Source organism: Neovison vison, chromosome 11 (genome assembly GCF_020171115.1).
Source record: "Neovison vison isolate M4711 chromosome 11, ASM_NN_V1, whole genome shotgun sequence".
NCBI classification, from domain to species: domain Eukaryota; kingdom Metazoa; phylum Chordata; class Mammalia; order Carnivora; family Mustelidae; genus Neogale; species Neogale vison.
In genome coordinates this window covers 38,439,204-38,451,522 of record NC_058101.1, presented here as the reverse complement: position 1 = coordinate 38,451,522, position 12,319 = coordinate 38,439,204, and the positions used below count along the sequence as shown (strand labels likewise).

At 42.5% G+C, this 12,319-nt stretch overlaps 1 protein-coding gene across 3 annotated transcripts in view; it reads right to left on the bottom strand.

Moving 5' to 3' along the window:
* The window catches only part of ARAP2 (ArfGAP with RhoGAP domain, ankyrin repeat and PH domain 2), a 186,461-nt gene extending 176,875 nt beyond the window's left edge, over positions 1 to 9,586 (bottom strand). For 2 of the 3 annotated variants that reach the window (XM_044224949.1, XM_044224951.1), the window contains exon 1: positions 9,498 to 9,586. The gene's annotated coding sequence lies outside the window, so the exon portion shown is untranslated. Of the gene's footprint in view, positions 1 to 8,633; positions 8,652 to 9,497 lie in introns of those variants that run through there. The other variant, XM_044224950.1, reaches the window with a different exon arrangement.
* Positions 9,587 to 12,319: the final 2,733 nt, after the last annotated feature.

The window sequence follows — 12,319 nt, the reverse complement described above, 5'->3', positions numbered from 1 at the left end:
CTGCCCCATAAATGCCAGTCAAATCATTTGTTTATAAACATAGTGCACAATGTGTTATGTAGTACACGTTCAGGGAATGTACAAAAAGTGGGCATTACAGATGTGATTCCATGTTTGTCCATCCTATCCTGACCAATTTTCAAGAGAAAGTAAAAGGGAATAATATTTAGGACTCCCTGCTCCATGCCGGGCTTGAATATCACTTAATAACACAAGATCTTATTATTTTATTGAGTTCAACCTGGATACTCCCTCCTGAACCAACGACTTCTCACCACGTCTGCTCACAGCCTCATCCAGGCCATCATCTTGTCCATCTCAGACCACTACAACAGCTTCCTGACTCAAATCCCTGTTTCTGTCCTGTGCCCCCCCATACATATAATAGTACAGTCTCACCAGAGCGGGTGGGAGGATTCATTTCATAACAAAAGTCACACCACAATCACTCCGTAGGACTTTCCAACTACATATTCCCTGGCTGACCACTCCCATCACTCAACTGCCATCAAGGTGGGCTCAGTTTTATTCCCACCTCATGAGCTCACTTCTCACCCTCACATCTCTTTCAAATCTGCTTTTTCAACAAACACCCATGGCTCACTTTAGCAGGTCTCTGCTCAAATGTGGCCACTTCAGAGAGGCCTTCCCTACACCCACCATGCATGCCAGTGGCCTTGTGCCTCACTATTCCTTACTCCTACTCTATCTTATGGCTTTGTTACAACCTAGTATCCGTGGACTGTTCCAAGAGGGCAGAGATCTTGTGTACTGTTCACTGCTCTAGCCTTCATGTTTGAACACTGCCGGGCATATAGTAGGTACTCAATAAATGTTTGCTGAATGACTTTCCCAGCTTTCAGATGATTTAAAACAGAAAGTATAAAACACACAAAGTGTCAAAGCTTGTGTCTAGGTCACCAAACTTGTCAGAAGCAGAGACAGGATTCACATACAGATTTCTCCAATCCATCTAACCACTCAAAGAGATCTTCAAATTAGGAGTTGGAGGTTAGCAGGAGGTCAGTGGAAGCATTCCAATCCACCAGTGGGGCTTTTAAAAATTCATGAGTTGGGACAGCTATCCTGCTCCTGTGCCTCAAGTAGGGTAAACCACCTCAGTGAGCCACTCCCCACCACCCATCCCTCCACCCACTGCCAGTGGAGTGGATCTTGGTCACATCCCCTAGTTGAGCTAGGAAACAAACAACTGAAAACCAGGGGTCACTTCTTGAAAACCATGAAGTCACTGAAGTACACAGCGCTAACAATTTCTGGAATCCCATTTGCTTAACTCTCATATCTTGTGAGGGGGGAAAAAAGTAGCACCATACAATTAAATTTGTTCATAACTTTAACCCATCTTTTTTTTATTTTTTTCAAGATTTTATTTATTTGAGAGGGAGAGAGAGAGGGATTGAGAGGAGAGAGGTCAGCAGGAGAAGGAGATGCCCTGCCGAGCAGGGAGCCCGATGTGGGACTCAATCCCAGGACTCCAGGATCATGACCTGAGCTGAAGGCAGTCACTTAACCAACTGAGCCACCCAGGCGCCCTTAACCCATCTTTTAAAACATACCTTTTTAAAATCAGAAACATAACCTTAGAATATTTAGAAACTACAAATGTGTTCAAGTAGGTTTAACCATCACAGGATCACAAAACCCAAAAGGAACCTTACAAAATATCTACCAAATAAAAACGGAATTAGGCTGCCACATGAATAATGAAACTCCCAAGGTTATCAATACAAGTCTTACTGCTTTGAAGAACAATGAGAATTTACTGTATTCCAGAATAATGGTTCCCAATGGAGTGGAACTATCTCCCAAGGAGAACCCAGAAATGTGTGGAAAAAAATGCTTTTGCTGGTCATAATGACTGAACCAGTAGATAGGAAAACTGATTTAGGACACCCTGCAATGATCACCAAGGTAGAAACCTCACATACAATTTTTAGTCCTCTAAATCTCTACAAATAATCAGTTACCCCCAGAGGATGACTGGTACTATAGATAAGGGAAATGTCCCTGACTTCGAGTTGAGAATAAACTTACTGTGGAGAAATAGCTAATCCTTTAAGAAACCAATGAGCTCCATATGGATAACATACTGAACTAGTGAGTTCAGGCTACAGGTTGTAACAGAATTCCACCTTTGCCTCAGTACACAATACAGTCACAAGAAATACATATGATGGCATGTGCATATCAAGTAAACTCATGTTTAATACCAAGATGTTAACTCCCAGTATTCATAAGATGATATTTGACTGTTCCCCCACAACCATGTAGAAGAGGAAGTAGTTTAGAGAAAATATGCTTGTTGTCACATTACTCCATCCCATACTATAAGACAGATTGCAAAGGGTCGAAAGCCTAAAATCCTTAGTTTTCTAGCTGAGTGCTTAGCTGCCAAAAATACTAAAAAATCGGCTGTTTGCAACTCTTTCCTACCACCCATTCACATAGTTACCTTGTGGAAACACTACCTCCACCAAATCCCTTACAGGAAGCCCAGTTTCCCCAACCTGGCCATCTGTCTTAACTGTGGTCATCCGCAGGCTCTAACCTTCCCTGCCATGCCCCTCACCTTGACCACTACTCCCCCCCCACCCATGAAAACACCGCCATCCTCTTTCATTTTCCCCCAGGCTTACACGCTACTAATAACCAATATTTACAGATGTTTGCAAACCATCTCTGTAAGATCTCACTTAATCCTCAAAGCTGCCTTGGAAGGAAAGTCCCATGCCCAAAGCTACACAGCAGATAAACAGTGGATAGATTCCAGAATTCTAAGGTCAGATTCCGTGATCTGTGCTGTTAACCATGATTCCCCCCAATAGTCACATAACTGATTTAACAATAGAGTGGTACCAAGCACTTCATGTTTTTCCTCTCTTTTGACTCTCTAGCTATGCATAAGCACTTACAGTCACTGGGAAAACCCTGTTTCAATATACCATGTCTTATAAGCTCAATGTGTTATGTACCTTTTCAGTTTGTGTGTGTGTGTCTATGCAAGTGGTTACATATGGAAACCTGCATTCATTAACCTTTACTTAGGGTGAGATTTTGAGACAAAATGACATAAATTATGAGAAAATATCTTTGAAATTACTGTATACAGCAACGGTAACTTAAAATGTAGCTGATGAATATGTATTTTGCATCGATCACTGCAGAAAGACAGCTACTGTGACACTATATACCACCACAGTATGAAGTCAAAATCAAATAATCAAATATAACCAAAGTAAGTAGTCACTGTCCATGAGAACAGTCAACAGTGATGGTAAAAACAAGGACAGTGTGGCTAGAATAGAAAGTACTGAAGTATGGTTCCAGACGGTACTAGACTGTCTGGAACAGTAGGGTCATAAAAGTTTAACTTTAAATGTGAAGCAGAAGAAGAAGTGTAAACAATCTGAATGCTGACTGACAGATAAACAAAATGCAGTGTACACAGACAACTGAATACTACGCAGTCTTAAACAGGAAGTTCAGCAATATTCTACCACATGGATAAACCTTGGGGACAAGATGCTAAGTGAAAGGAGGCAGTCACAAAAAGACAAATGTGGCAGGATTCCACTTCTATGAGGTATCTAAAGTAGAACAATTCATAGAAAGTGGAATGAGCTGGCGGTGGGGGGAGCGGTTTTATGGGTGTGCAATTTCAGTTCTACAAGATGAAAATGTTCTGGAGATCTAGTTCGCAACAATGTAAATTATTTACTACCCCACTGTACCCTCAGAAATAGCGAAGATGGCTGGCAAATTTTATGTTACATGATTTGTTTTCTTTCGTTTGTGCAGCACAACAAGGAGCTGGGGAGAGAGACTAGAAGGTCTGGACCAACTTCTCAGCTTTTATTCAAACGGAACTTCCTGTACATACATAGGACTCTTTTTTTTTCCCTCTCCTTTAGAGGCTAATTCAAATCTTACAACCAGGGACCACCACATCCATGAGCTTTCCCTACCTACTCCATCCCTGCTTCTGCCCAGGCAGGAGCACTGTACTCTGGAGTCAGGCCACTGGAATTCCAAACCAGCCTTCCCCATTTGTTAACTGTGTATCCTTCTAAGTTATTTAACTGCCCTGAAGTTCAGTTTCCTCATCGGTAAAATGAGGATAACATACCTCATATTAATACAATTCATTAGGATTCATACCTCATATTAATATGATTCGTTAGGATTTTATATATTATAAAATATATAAGGTATATGGAACAGTACTGGACATAAACTGTAAATGTGCAATCAGTGTTGGCTATTATTATTCACTCACTTGTAACAATCTTGCACTTGGTCATATACTGTATACTACACGTGGTTTGACTGGTTTTCTTCTGCCTACCTGGTAAAATTACATGCCTTTAAATTAACACTGTAAATTATTCTTCTAATAAACCTACAGTGCACCTAACAGCAGTAAATATAGTTTTGTTAATTTAGCAATATAGAGATGCGGTTAGATTAGTGAGAATGAGGACTTCACCTGAAAACTAGACTTGGGACACAGAGCACAGGGATTACCAGTGATCCTAGCTCTCCAAGAGCTAGCTGAATGACCTTGCAAAAGTTCCTTCATTTTTTTGTGCCTCACCACTGTCATCTATTTGTAAGCAGTAATGACAATAGTGCCTGTTCTGAGAGTGAAATAAGTAAATATGCATAAAGATAACAGTCCCTGGCAAGCAATCAGCATTTAATTAGTGTCTGCTGGATGGAAAGGTTTGAGCTGAAAATAGCCAGAGCCTGGGCAAAAGCATTCTGTAGCCTGGATCACAGAGAAAGGACTGTTTTAAATTATATTTTGATTATTTACTGTGCAATCAAAAATACTCTTTCAAAAATCTAGAACTTAATATCCATTTCTACAACTGGTAAAGGCTAGGAGTGATAATTCACTGACTTATTACGAGAAGTTACTAGTAGGTTAAGTAGTACCTAGGTTTAGGTGTTTCAGATAATAATCTCATAGTTAAGTGCTGGATAATCTCCTTAGCGTCAGTAAATCTTTCTCTTTCAAGCTGTCCATCTAGATTTTTAAGTTAACTGACTAACGTTTGAAACTTGTTTTCAGTTCTAATTCACAGATCTTTGAAGGAGAGCCATAATTCTTGAGCAACCAGAAAGGTTGCATCTTGCCAAGCTTCTACAAGAACAAAAGTGGGGACAGTAAAAAGGCATCAAGCCAAAGCCTGCATCATAGTGGAGAACTCCCACCTGTGGGGCCCTGGTGGGGCCGCTGCTTCTGCCATGTGCCAGCTGCAAGAAGGAGAACCAGACCACTTAGATCTCTTGATAAGAACACCAACACACATTCTTCAGGATTCTATTCCATTTCATGCTACACTGAACATACCTTTCATTTACTCAGGTCAAAACTAGCATGATGCTGCAGTTCAACAGGGAAATTTTACGACTTACACTTAATGCTATGTGCATTTTATCATACATTATATTTTAATTCTAAAATTTTAGTATAAACATATACCCCACGATTTCTCTGAATTTGAGTCGCATTTTTAGACTAACAACCAGATGTTTCAAAATAGCCTACTGTGAACATTTCCTCTCTTTGCATTTATAAATAGCACCATGACCTCTTTTCCAGCTGAATTTGGGAGCTCACTCCTATTGGTTCCATTATTGTCAAAGTCCCTTTTTCTTAAGAAAAGAGGGTTATCTCAGCAAATGTTTCCCAACTTACTGACTCATTTACTTACATTTATTCATTCAATAGATATTTGAGGAACACTAACTACTCTCTCCAAGAGTAATAATAGTGAGAAATATTTGCAGTTCAAGGTTACCTATTACCTCATCTGAGAACAGTGTCAAGTGCCACAAAGAAAGTGAAGATGAGATATCTTCACTCAAAGAGTTCAAAACTCTAAAGGAGTATAGAAAGATCTCTAAGCAAAGGAAAGTAGCACACAGGCAAAGAGCCATTTCTTTACCCCTCAGTTAAGTCCCAGTAAAGAAGAAATGCTGAAATTGAACACTCTGATAATACCCCCCAAAAGCACTTAAATAATACTAAGAAAAATCTAATTTTGTGACTTTGTCTTTCATATGGCTTACATTTTAAATATTGCTTTATTGTTAATGACATAGAGAAGTAGAACCATCATTTTTCATGAGTGTCAGGGAACTCTAAAAATCCCAAATTAAATCCATGAAAGTCAGTGAAATATGCAGCCATTCAGAGCTTTGAGGATGGAACGATCCATGGAGGGGTTAGGCAAGAGAATCTCAGGATGAGTAGGAAGAAATGGAGATGCAGGCAGCCCTCTTTGAAGCAGAAGAAACTCCATAAAGGGGGCACAGAGGGAGATGTCTTCCAGTAATAACAGCAAGGAGATGGGAACAGCTGGAGAAAACTTAAAGGTTCAGGAAGTAATGAAAGGTGAGGCCAGAAAAGGAAGCTGGAGTTGGCTCTGAAGGGCCTTGAGTAACAGTGTAAAGACTCCAGACTTCATCAGGGTAGTGTGAAAGAGACTTGACAATGACTGTTAACCATCACCACCTCCATGAGCCTAAGTCACCTGATAATGGGCATGCAGACCACACCTCTCTTCTGCTCTTTCCTCATCTCTCCAGCTTCACGTTGATTACTCATTCTTTCCTTTAGCTAAAGCTATGTAATATAACCTATGGAGAGTCCCTTAGTGCCTCCCATTTTTGTGAGAAACATGAGGGCATGTTCACCACCTTCTTAGTCCTTTCCTCAGTATGCCCTCAGCTACCCATCCACCTTTGTACACAAATGGTGTCAGAGAGGAAAATAATTCTTCCCACCTCTATACTAGTAGTTTTTACTCTTGAAGCTGATCAAATGACGACACAACCCAGATCAGGATTCCTTTTTATCCCTCCAGAGCATGGGTAAACAAATACGTTATACTTAAACTAGAAAAGATCTTAAAAAGAGAATAACATTGACTATTGCTTCAAATAAGGAAATAAGCAAGCAAAATGGTTTAACTATCATTATATGATTAACCTGGCCAATACTATTAAAAAAAAAAAGATAAACTAAAATGACAAACTACCCGGGTCCAGGTCTTCACAGTAAAGCTTAAAAAGACATCTCATAGTTACTAATCTCTCATCAATTCTCATTTGTTCAAAGCTAAGAAATATTTCCAATATTAATAAAAAGTTCTCTACATAATTAATATTTTTTTAAAGATTTTATTTATTTATTTGACAGAGACAGATCACAAGTAGGCAGAGAGGCAGGCAGAGAGAGAGAGGAGGAAGCAGGCTCCCTGCTGAGCAGAGAGCCCGATGCGGGACTCGATCCCAGGACCCTGAGATCATGACCTGAGCCGAAGGCAGCGGCTTAACCCACTGAGCCACCCAGGTGATATTTTACAAATAATTCCAAAAATCCCTCAGTTTAGTAAGTGCCAAGACTGGATCCAATAAATGAGTCTATAAATAAATGAGAAAAAAAAAAAAAAAAACTCTTGTTAAAAGAAAGCTATGAAAGCGAAGACCATCATAATACTTGGCAATTTCAAAACATCTTTCACCAAACTTTCTCAAAGTTTGAGGAAGGTGGGGTAGAAATTCAAAACAAAACGAAACAAAATACTTCTTGGATATCACGAAGTCTAGAACTCGGAGTCCTGGGGCTTTTAAAACTTCATAGTTCCATAATATTAATATAAAAGTTTCCGGGCGCCTGGGGCTCTCTGCTCAGCAGGGAGCTTGCTTCCTCCTCTCTCTCTCTCTGCCTGCCTCTCTGCCTACTTGTGATCTCTCTCTGTCAAATAAATAAAATAAATAAATAAATAAATAAAAATAAAAGTTTCCAAGGAAATTGCAATTCAGCAGAACAAAGATGGCTCAGCCGGTTGAGTGTCTGTCTGCCTTCTGCTCAGGCCTTGATCCCAGGGGCCTGGGATAGAGCCCCTTATCAGACTGCTTAGCAGGGAGTCTGCTTGTCTCTCTCTCCCTGCCCATCCCCCTCCTCCCCACCCCTGCCACCCCTCCTGCGTGCACTCTCTCTCAAATATTTTTTTTTTAAATCTTTAAAAATAAAATCACAATTTACTGTAATCTGTGTCCTACACTTAACCACAGTAACTAAGAGTATTTGAATAGAAAAGCATTAATCTGTGAGTCACTGCTGGAAGCTTGTTGTGATATTAGATGATTAAGAGTTTATCTTTATATATACCATCAGAAAAAAAAAATACACACACACACACAATCAACTTTCCTTTCATGGGCAATCCATATAAAATCTAACAGGTTTAGAGAGGACAGAAAAAACACAAACACACACCCACATAAGTAAGTTTTAACAAGTCAATTGACTTTCCCCTAGATACATTTTAATTTAAATAAACCCCTGAGTACTAACAAACCAAATCTATATAAAACACTGGTGGGGTTAAGACCCACTTTAAATGTCTATCTGTTAACTATATGTTTAAAAAGGAGCCAGGGAGACATTTCCACCCTAGGCTCCAACTTAGTTCCATGACCCATTTCACTCTTCTTTTTTAAACACGGTTAAAGTGTCCTGTCATGAGAATTTTCCCTCAGTATTTCTCTTGTAAGTCTATAAAAGTCATAACTAAAAGTTTAGAGGATTTCCCCACCTTAAAAAAGTTAGCTTCCTTTTTAAAACTGCCAAAACTTCATCTTCCAATTACTTATGGGCAAAGTTCCATAAACTCATGCGGGTGTAGAGTGCTTAAGTGCGGGGGAAATCAATACTGAGCTTGTAAGTACAATACTATTATTGGTAATCACAGTGACATCCGATTAAACGTACTTTTAAAAATAGTTTCTTTTTCAATACAATTTTTTTTTTTTTTTTTTTTTGACCAGAAGGATATAATCCACGGAGCAGCCTACTTCAAGGACAACCTTTTAAAAAAAAAAAAAAAAAAAAAAAAGTTCCTATCACTACACAAACTTGCAAAAACCTAAAATGTCATGAGTCTATTTTTTCCTCTCATTATCAAAGGACATAGTTCACAATATTTCACTTAGCCTTCCCCCAAATCAAAATAACTCCAGATCGCCGAAAGGAGATGAGGAAAGTGTCTAAGAAAACAAGCCTGGGCGAACTTACTTCACTCAATGAGATGGACACCCATTCCCCCCGAGAAACTTGTCTCCAAAACAACATGAGAAAGATCAATCTAGTAAACTCACTGCCGACAGGTCCCCGGGTACGGTGTTGGGTTCGGGCAGGTGGAGGCCAAATGACTGTGATTAAAGTTAATTAACAAGCCTGTCCTCTTAAAAGTGTGTAACAAGCAGGGTGCGGGGGAGCACAGAGACCCGAGCAAACTCATTACCTCCACCGAGTAAATAACGTGGTGCCTGAAACTCGCTAAGAGGCAGCTTCTTTTTATTTGGGGGTGCGGGGTGCTGGAGGAGGTGCCTGGTTGTCTGTGCGGATTCTCACCCTCCCGGGTCAAATCACATTAGTAAGGAGTTTTTATATCACTTACCCGCTTCTGGTTTCCTTTTAGACGCCCACACGCGGGAGGGAAATCCAAGGGGCAGAAACCAGAACCAAGCACTTTTGCGCTCTGGAAATTTACCCGGAAAGTGCCGAAAAGCCCCGGCCGGGCTCCCGGTTGTCCCCTCCGCCCCCGCCCGGCCCCGCCCCGGCCTCGCCGCCCAGCCCACCCGCGGCCCCCGGTACTCGCCTGGCGCGCGGGCAGCCGAGCTGGGAAAGGCGATGCGGGCGGGGAAGCCCCGGCGCCGGCGTCTCTCTCCGCCCGGTTCACTCGGTCCTCACCGTCGGTCCCAGGCGCCGGGCCTCCTCCACCCCGGTCCCCGCCGGCTGCCCGCACCGCGTCTGGGGCCGGGCGCCGGCCGCGCGGGCGGCGCTGTCACACGGGCGGGCGCGCCGCGGCCGCCGCACCTGGAGGCGGGGAGCGCGGGGAACGCGAGCCCGCGCGCAGCTCCGGAAGCGCCGCGCCCGCCGCCGGCGCCTGCCCAGGTGCTCTCGCGCCGCGCCTCCGCCGCTTCCTCTCCGCCCGCGGGGGCGGCGGCCGGCGTCCCGCGCGGGGGCAGCCCGGGCTCAGCGGCGGGGGCGGCGGAGCCGGCCGCCCTGGTTCCGCAGCATAGCAGGGCGGCTGACTCAGTCCGCCGCCACTTGGCCGCGCCTGGCACCCTCGCCACCTGGCGCACCTCGGCCGCGAGGCTCCCGGGCCGGCGGGGCTGGGATACCTGCGGGGGCGCGTCCGGGGGCGAAGATCGGCGAGAGCGTTACCCTCGCAGGAGGGAGATGCGGGTGACCCTTCCCGGCCCCTGCCCGCCCTGGGTTTCCCCCTGCGCTCTGAGACACGGGGTGCTGGACAAATGGGCGGAACCTCACCAGCGCTGATTGCTAGTATCCCTCTAAGTACTTTCCTCGTTACCTCAGCATTTCCCAAACTCAAGACTCATCTAGGGCGCTGGTTTTCCCAGGCTGCTACTTGGTAAAGGTGCATTCAGTGGGCCCGGGAATCTGCCTGCCAAGCTCAGAGCAGATTAGTCGGAGCCCAGTAGGATTCTCCTGCACAGGGTGTGCGTAAGGAAGGGATTAATAGCTTTACTTTCCGACTGAAGTGTCGGAGGGACAGGGCAACTTGGCCAAGCCGACACAACTTGAAGGGACGGCAGTGATTGTCTAAATAACCCTGAGAAACACAGTCTACTCCTTGATTTTCTAAACCCCCCCCCTTTTTGTCTTTCTCACCTGGAGGGGAGGGATGCCCCCAGTCCTCTGGTAGTTGAGATGGTTAGATCCTGGAAAGACATCTCCCACTGGAGTTGGACATTGACATTCTGCTCCTGGAAGTGATAACACGGAGGCAGCAAAAGAAAGGGGATATGGGGGGGGGGGGGGGGGAGACAAAACACCTACTTGGATATCTCCCAAAACTTAATACCACTTTTTTGCCAGTGAGTTCAAAGGCCAAATCCTTTATTTTTTCTTTAATAAACATCTCTTCACAGACTGTACCTGAAATTCTCTCCCTTGAATGATGAACTATCCTTATCTTTCCACTGTACCTGTTGAAGAAAGTGAAGCAATTAGGGAAAGTGGTGAGCTTATTATAAAAATTAGATAATTGGTGAGGTCCAACATGTAGAAGCCTTCCCAGGAGCCCAGGTTGGTAATAGGCGTCATCTTCATCAAAATACTTCCCACCAAAAAGCCCCCTCCTGCCTGGAAGACTCTGAAGCAGCTCTAAAAAGCTCCAGAGACACCAAATCTCCATGTCTTCGAAATGAATACGGCATAGCAAACCCCGTTTCCAGAAAAGTTTCTTGACATTATCTGAACCTCAAGCATCCTTTTCTTTGGATTCCCATATAGTTGTATTTATGTGGCTTTCCTGGCTTCATTTGAGGATCTTAATCTGGGTTTTGTTCTTTTTTTTCTTTCTCTTTAAGAGCTCTCACATAATCGTCATTTATTTTTATTTTTGTAAGCCATCATCAATCCTTTTCTGAGCAGGGTAGGTTATAAATGAACAGAAACATTAGTAATGGTGTGTCTCAGAACACCAAGCATTGCTTTGGCTCAAGTTACTTCTCCGGGTAGATTTTATAAACTAATTGGGACCTTGTGTGTCTTTGCAACAGTATCTTAGTTCCTTGATTACTATTCAGTCATTTATTGTTTAAAAATTTATTGAACACTTATTGCCTGATGATTTGAGGATACAGTAGTAGCAAATACAATACAACCTCTGGATTTACAATCTTCTCTGAAGGGAAATAAAGTTAAGAGCTGTAAGGCACACCAATGATTTAAGAATAACTCTGGGAAGTAAAGGAAAAACAGTGGTCCCACGCTGAATGTATACATTGCTTTTAAAATATATTCTGGTTTTAAGAACCTTAATGTATGAAGAAAAATAAAAGGTATTTGAGGAAATCTGTCAAAAGTTCTCTTCTCTTAATTGTTCATTCATCATATCAGATTCCAGCCAAACATCTAAAACACATGTTGTATATATAAAACAACTCTGTAAGTTAGAACTTTTTCCAATTCTATAAAAGTAGGCTTAATCCAGATTTAGGTTAAGTGATCAATAGTGTATAAATTGAACATGTCTAGGCTGTATTCATACACGATAAATTACTTAGCAGCCCTTACAGAGAGGCATTCAGGAAGCAAAGTATGTGAGAAAATTAACTTCATAAAAACTGAGGTATGATATCTGTTTACTGCCAAGGCCATTGGAGTGTATATTCCCAGTAATTTCCATCTAGGTTGGATTTATTCCAAAATGACCTAGTCCCACCCTTATTTCCTCGGTTTTTAGTCAGA